Source organism: Calidris pugnax, unplaced genomic scaffold, assembly GCF_001431845.1.
Source record: "Calidris pugnax isolate Ruff unplaced genomic scaffold, ASM143184v1 scaffold20, whole genome shotgun sequence".
Lineage (NCBI taxonomy): Eukaryota > Metazoa > Chordata > Aves > Charadriiformes > Scolopacidae > Calidris > Calidris pugnax.
This window is the reverse complement of record NW_015094510.1, coordinates 17,450,940-17,458,708: the sequence shown is the minus strand read 5'-3', so window position 1 is coordinate 17,458,708 and position 7,769 is coordinate 17,450,940. Positions and strand designations below refer to the sequence as shown.

Sequence of the window (7,769 nt, the reverse complement as noted above, 5' to 3'; positions counted from 1 at the left end):
CCGGCGCCGTCCTCCCGGCGCTGCCGGCTGGGAACGCGAGCGGCGCCCAGCGTTCCGGGCACCAGCGTTCCGCCCGCCCCGCTCGGCTCGGGTGGGCAGGGGGTCCGGGTCCTCTGCCGAAACACCCCACTCTTAAGAGAGAGATATAGAATAGATTTAAGCTCAACATGAGCCGGCAGCGCGTACGGGCAGCCCAGAAAGACAACCGCATCCTGGGCTGCACCAGAAGAGTGTGGCCAGCAGGTTACAGGAGGTGATTCTGCCCCTCTGCTCTGGTGAGACCCCACCTGGAGTGCTGTGTCCAGCTCTGGAGACCTCAGCACAGGAAGGACATGGATCTGCTGGAACGGGTCCAGAGGAGGGCCACGAAAATGATCAGAGGGATGGAGCACCTCTCCTATGAGGACAGGCTGAGAGAGCTGGGGTTGTTCAGCCTGGAGAAGAGAAGGCTCTGGGGAGACCTTTCAATATCTGAAAGGAGCCTACAGGAGAGATGGAGAGGGACTCTTTGTCAGGAAATGTAGTGACAGGACAAGGGGTAACAGTTTTAAAATGGAAGAGGGGAGATTTAGATTAGATGCCAGAAAGAAATTCTTTACTGTGAGGGTGGTGAGACACTGGAACAGGTTGCCCAGGGAAGTTGTGGATGCCCCATCCCTGGAAGTGTTCAAGGCCAGGCTGGATGGGGCTTTGAGCAACCTGCTCTAGTGGGAGGTGTCCCTGCCCATGGCAGGGGAGTTGGAACTAGGTGATCTTTAAGGTCCCTTCCAACTCTAACCATTCTATGATTCTATGATTCCACAGATTTAAGTTTCAAAAAGAGTCTTCCAAAGTTACATCTCTGAAGGACAGATAATCATGTATTTCAGAGCATAAACTGTTTTAAGAAATTTAAAAGGAACTTCCTTTACAGTCAGCTAATTCAAGCATCTCTCACCTTTCTCTAAAGTTTGCAGTAGTGAAAAAATAAAATAAAAAAACCACCAGACCTCGGGTTCCAGCCCATACAGTGCTTTTGGTGTGTACGTGGTCTCATGGTGGTGTTTCAGCCCCCATCTCCTGTTCACTGTCTTGCTTCTTGCCGTTTTCAGAGGGAGCTCAGGTGCCCAAGGAGTGTAGAGACGCTCTCTGTGTCCAGCACGACTGCCACGCTTTTTACTTTCCTACCGGCTGGGTAGAAGATGTCAACCACGGCTCAGAGGTATCATGACAGAAGCACAAGCTGGCAAGGGAAGGAAAAAAGAGACAACCTCCTTCTTCTGGACAAGATCTGTCCACAACTGAAGAATAACTGGGCTTAAAAATATCAAAGTTAAATCTGGTGGTTTCCCAGTCTGTGCTCAAGGACATGCCCATATTGGCTTTGAGGTGTCCAGGCTGGGGAAAAACACATATGTCGGATCTTCCTTGAGGCCATGAGCTGTTGCCAAGGAAAATGTCTTCCTGCTGTGAGCACAAATACTAACAAGAACCCTGACGTAGCTGAAGAGGATCAGAGGAACTTCAGATGTACCAGAAACAGAAGGAAAATATTGGGTCTGGCTTAAATCAGTCTGAAACCAAACTAAAAACAAAAATCCAGAGAACTGGGAACTGCTGCAGTTGGCCAGTTTCCTCAAACTCTCTCTGACTTTTGGCAAGACTCACTTTTCCGTGTGCTTTTTGTTCTCCCTGTGTATTTTTTTTCCCTATTGCCTACAATAGCAATTTCATAGAATCACAGAATAATTGTCTAGGTTGGAAGGGGGCTTTAAGATCATTGACTCCAGCCATCAACCTAACTGATAAAAAAACATCACTAAACCATGTCACTAAGCTCCATGTCAACCCACCTCTCCCCCCGTCGCCGTCGGGCGCCCGCTCCCCCCGGTGAAGGATTTACGGGAGACGACGGTACCTGTGCGGCCTCCCCGCCAGCCGCGCTGCCCCCGCCGCCTCCCGGCCGCTCGCTGGCCCGGCGAGAACGGGTCCAGAGGAGGGCCACGAAAATGATCAGAGGGATGGAGCACCTCTCCTATGAGGACAGGCTGAGAGAGCTGGGGTTGTTCAGCCTGGAGAAGAGAAGGCTCTGGGGAGACCTTTCAATATCTGAAAGGAGCCTACAGGAGAGATGGAGAGGGACTCTTTGTCAGGAAATGTAGTGACAGGACAAGGGGTAACAGTTTTAAAATGGAAGAGGGGAGATTTAGATTAGATGCCAGAAAGAAATTCTTTACTGTGAGGGTGGTGAGACACTGGAACAGGTTGCCCAGGGAAGTTGTGGATGCCCCATCCCTGGAAGTGTTCAAGGCCAGGCTGGATGGGGCTTTGAGCAACCTGCTCTAGTGGGAGGTGTCCCTGCCCATGGCAGGGGAGTTGGAACTAGGTGATCTTTAAGGTCCCTTCCAACTCTAACCATTCTATGATTCTATGATTCCACAGATTTAAGTTTCAAAAAGAGTCTTCCAAAGTTACATCTCTGAAGGACAGATAATCATGTATTTCAGAGCATAAACTGTTTTAAGAAATTTAAAAGGAACTTCCTTTACAGTCAGCTAATTCAAGCATCTCTCACCTTTCTCTAAAGTTTGCAGTAGTGAAAAAATAAAATAAAAAAACCACCAGACCTCGGGTTCCAGCCCATACAGTGCTTTTGGTGTGTACGTGGTCTCATGGTGGTGTTTCAGCCCCCATCTCCTGTTCACTGTCTTGCTTCTTGCCGTTTTCAGAGGGAGCTCAGGTGCCCAAGGAGTGTAGAGACGCTCTCTGTGTCCAGCACGACTGCCACGCTTTTTACTTTCCTACCGGCTGGGTAGAAGATGTCAACCACGGCTCAGAGGTATCATGACAGAAGCACAAGCTGGCAAGGGAAGGAAAAAAGAGACAACCTCCTTCTTCTGGACAAGATCTGTCCACAACTGAAGAATAACTGGGCTTAAAAATATCAAAGTTAAATCTGGTGGTTTCCCAGTCTGTGCTCAAGGACATGCCCATATTGGCTTTGAGGTGTCCAGGCTGGGGAAAAACACATATGTCGGATCTTCCTTGAGGCCATGAGCTGTTGCCAAGGAAAATGTCTTCCTGCTGTGAGCACAAATACTAACAAGAACCCTGACGTAGCTGAAGAGGATCAGAGGAACTTCAGATGTACCAGAAACAGAAGGAAAATATTGGGTCTGGCTTAAATCAGTCTGAAACCAAACTAAAAACAAAAATCCAGAGAACTGGGAACTGCTGCAGTTGGCCAGTTTCCTCAAACTCTCTCTGACTTTTGGCAAGACTCACTTTTCCGTGTGCTTTTTGTTCTCCCTGTGTATTTTTTTTCCCTATTGCCTACAATAGCAATTTCATAGAATCACAGAATAATTGTCTAGGTTGGAAGGGGGCTTTAAGATCATTGACTCCAGCCATCAACCTAACTGATAAAAAAACATCACTAAACCATGTCACTAAGCTCCATGTCAACCCACCTCTTAAATACCTCCAGGGATGGTGCCTCAACCACTTCCCTGGGAAGCCCATTCCAATGCTGAATAACCCTTTCCATGTAAAAATTTTTCCTAATATCCAATCTAAACCTGCCCTGGCACAACTTGAGGCCATTTCCTCTTGTCCTGTCGCCTGTGACTTGGGAGAAGAGATCAACCCCCATCTCTCTGCAACCTTCTTTCAGGCAGTTGTAGAGAGCAATAAGGTCTCCCCTCAGCCTCCTTTTCTCCAGGCTGAACAACCCCAGCTCCCTCAGCCTCTCCTCATGACTTACTCTCCAGACCCCTCACCAGCTTCCTTGCCCTTCTCTGGACCCGCTCCAGCACCTCAATGTCTTCTTTGTGGTAAGATGTCTTTTTTTGTCCAAGAGACTTTTATACCTTTGGTATACAAATGCCCTGTATTCCCCACACACAGATCTTTCAATCTAGGTAACTTCACTAACTAATAACTTTTACTCTAAAAACTCACTCTTTTGCATCACAACCCTCTTTCCCTGTGAGCTGCTACCTGGTAGTATCATGTCACCCTGGCTGAGGCAATGTACCAAGGCAGTTCCCAGATTTAGGGTGATATTCAGTAACTAGCTCTCCGTAACTCCACTGCATGCCTGACCCATAAGTCACTAGAAAAATGGATAGAAGCCTTACAAAAATGTCCAAGAAACATACCATTTTCAGCTCTGTGTGTTGCTCTTTTGGGTTGCAGTCTGTTGATAAACAGGCAGAAAAGGCTCACAGAGCACCATAATTCCATAGCAACTGGTATTTTTCAAGAATATTAAGCAAAAAAAAAAAAAATATTTATTGTGCAAAGTATAGAAAACAGAACCTGGAAGTACAATTCTTACTCTGCAAAGAAACACTCCTCCAAAGACCTGCCTCTGCGCGTGGTTTCCTCTGCTATAAATCAGACCGTATCAACACAATCCTCAAACACAGCTGAACACATTGGACGTTTTCACTCTTGTTGGAATCAGCAGTCACAGTAATGTTTGTGTCATCAAATCCGTACAAAATTATTTTGGTGGTCTTCAGCTGCCTTTTCCCCCAGCAACACATCCTGCGCTGCCCAGCTGCACCGTTTACCTACACGTTCTGCATTGGTTTAGAGTCACAGCAACCAAATACCAAGGGATAAAATGGTGGCTGCAGCTAGTCTCTTCTCTCTTTCAGAATGATCCCTTTAGTAAGAACATGAGCTTTTTTCCCCCTCGCACTATCCCTCAACTCCGTGCTTCCAGATAGATTTGTAGTAAGGTCTTCAATTTCCGCGCTTCCTAGGAAGACGCCACAGTCCAGGAAGTTCTGGAGTTCCCAAGGTGGTGGAACCGTCTATGCTAGTAATTAATTTGATGCAACAGGAACAGACCATCAGGCTGAAGTGTCTAGTGCTGAGGCTCCTCACCTCTGACTTGGGGAGTCTATTTTGCATTAGATTAGGGCCAAACATCCTTCTGAAACGTGGTTCAAAGCTGTCCCACAAACCTTCACTTCATCGACTGCAACCTACTCTGGAAAGGACAACACTGTCCTCTCACTTGCAGTCAACGGTACTACAACAGTACCCAAATCACTATCACCTGCATAAAGTAAGAAGCCTCCATGTACTTTTCCTCCATGTACTACCCCACTGTGGTACTGCGCTGTTTGACCTACCTCTCCAAACAGCCCGGACAACATCCACTGCAAGGTGCTGGGTGAGTTTTGATGGTCTTGTTTCTGCAGTTTTGGCTGCTGTTCTGGGATGATACTTGCGGAGAACCAACGTTCATCCTGGGCAAGAAAGAGTTCCCTAAGAATTAGGAAAAGCAAAACAGCTTTCAAGGAGCAAATGGTTTCCCTGTGGTTGGCTGGAGATGGTGGGCCCAGGAGACAGGCTTGGACTGCTGAGATCCTGCAGGATGGAAAAGAACACATGTTGCAAGGAAACCCTTTCCTCTCTTGCATCAGCCAAGTTTCCATGGCATCCCCCTCCCAGCTTTTCTGCTCCCAGAGGTCACCCATCCCTCCAGTGCCGAAACACTCTGCTAAAGGGGGGTTGTGCCCCACCTATCACACGGTAGGCCGTCACATCCCAAAGCCAAATCTCTTCAGTCCCTGAAAGCCAGTTCCCTTCAGTCCCAAAAAGCACTTCCATGTTCCTGCAAGCCAAGCCTTCTGCACCCATGTCCATTTATTTCCTGCCAAAATCCTTTGAGGGGAAGCTTGATGTTAAACCCCAAACAAATTGTCCATTAGGACCTCCGCGCCAGCACAGTGCAGGGGCAAAAAGTCCGGTTTGGCTTAGTCGACACAGGTGCAGGTAGCAGAAATAGCCATGTGGTGGCAATATGCTCATTCTAGTGCTGCACTTCAGGGCTATAACATCTCCCAGGCAACATCTCAAGTGCTCTCACCATCTCCATCTTTAGTACAGGGTCCAAAGAAGAGCAGACCAAGCCTGGTGGTCTGCCTGAAGAACATGATTCTGAAGAAACATCCTGAAGGGCTGGTTGCTTCAGCTCGCAAAAGCAGGTGGCATGTGATTTAATGGCGTATTAGTTGCAAGTTTCATTACATGAGGGTTTAGATATTTTTCACCAACTGAATCTTCCAACAGCACTGCAGTCCTGCAAAAAAAAGGAAGTCAGCACACAGGTCAAAATTCTGTGTGATTAAACAGTAATCTAATTATTTCAGATCATTTGAGATGCACAACTAACTCACCGTCACTAACTGGTTACCACAGACTCAGCAATTATTTCTACATTGAAGCAATAAAGTCATTTACAATTTGATGTAGTTGTTTCTAAAACCATTTATAACCTAGCCTGCTATTCCTTAACAATTGCCTATTTTGAAGAATAGTCCCAAACGATTTAAAAGGAATGTTTCAAGAAAATAACCATATAGAAAAATCAGCCATATTTGAAGACGCCTACAATTTATTAAAAGTGACAGGAAAAAAAAGTACATTTAACTTTCTGGTATTTACAGTGTTTTTTCCTTGGTTTGGGCTTTGAAAGTAGGACCCACCAGTTTTATTTTGGGGAAAACACCATGAATCTAAGCTCAAATGTGTAGGTCTGCGTGTCTCGATCCATGCAAACACACGTGCAGCTCAGCAGGGATTGCAGGCGTGCAGCGCTTCCCTGGTCTGGCAGAGTATCTTGAGCATGACTGATCACTGATACACGTTATTGATAATTCTCATTTACCTTTCCACAGGCTGTACAGTGTCCTACTGCTTTCACCTGGGTGTTGCTTCTGAAGAACCTTATTGCAAGCATTTCTATTAATTCCTAATTCAAAGAAGACGGGGGGAAACGGAGTTTTGCACAGTTTTGGCTGAGGAAAGTGGTATTAGCCCTCACCATGCTGGTTTAAGCCACCATATTCCACTCCATATTGCTAAAAAATTAGAACCGCAAAAGTGAGGCCTTAACTTAGCACAAGTCACTTGTTGATCTGCAGCAAACTCCTTATGAATGTCTGTGCATGTCCAATATGTAGCACGGTAATGTGCTACTGGTCACTTTATGTGCAAGTAAAGTTAAAGTTGCCCAAGGAAGCTGTGGATGCCCCATCCCTGGAGGTGTTCAAGGCCGGGCTGGACGGGGCTTTGAGCAACATGCTCTAGTGGAGATGTCCCTGCCCATGGCAGGGGGGTTGGAACTAATGGACTTTAAGGTCCCTTCTGATCTAAACCATTCTATGATTCTATGTTTTTAGCAGATGCCCAAACAGGAACACTTCTTACTTTGTATCTCCACAATTATTTGACTATTCAACCCAACTAAAGAGGCAGAAGAAAATCCTTTTTATTTTAGTCAGTATCCAAGATGTCAGATAGAACTTTACACCTCTAGATATAGGATTTTAGACTGCTGTATCTTTATATTAAAGTATAAAATAGCTCTAAACCCGCATGGCTTAGTCCTCTGACATGTATGTGAAGCCTAATGGGGAATTTTGTATTTTAGGGAAGGCGGAGTCGTCAATTTTGATTGACATTCAGGCATGTAGTACAAAAAGATGGCCACAGGTTAATTTTCTTTCTCCTGCATTGCTCGAATGACATTGAAAAAACGTGTCAAATACTGCAGGAGGCCAAAATAAAAAAAAAAGCTGTAGTGGGACAGGATAAATACCGGTGTCGAGAACCAGGGCAGCTCTGCTGCGGCTGCCCCGCAGGAACGCACGCTGGGGGTTTCAGGGTACTTAATTCCTAAATAAATCCTTCTTTTTAAAAAAAAAAGAAAAAAAATCATGTAAATCCAGCTCAGTGAGGTTAAGCAGCGCCCACCGCCGGGCTTTTTC

At 46.2% G+C, this 7,769-nt stretch overlaps 1 protein-coding gene across 1 annotated transcript in view; it reads right to left on the bottom strand.

Annotated features, from left to right (window-relative positions):
• The window catches only part of MRPS31 (mitochondrial ribosomal protein S31), a 27,247-nt gene extending 25,299 nt beyond the window's left edge, over window positions 1–1,948 (bottom strand). The window contains exon 1 of the mRNA XM_014965696.1: window positions 1,898–1,948. The gene's annotated coding sequence lies outside the window, so the exon portion shown is untranslated. The remainder of the gene's footprint in view (window positions 1–1,897) is intronic.
• Between the last annotated feature and the right edge of the window lie 5,821 nt (window positions 1,949–7,769).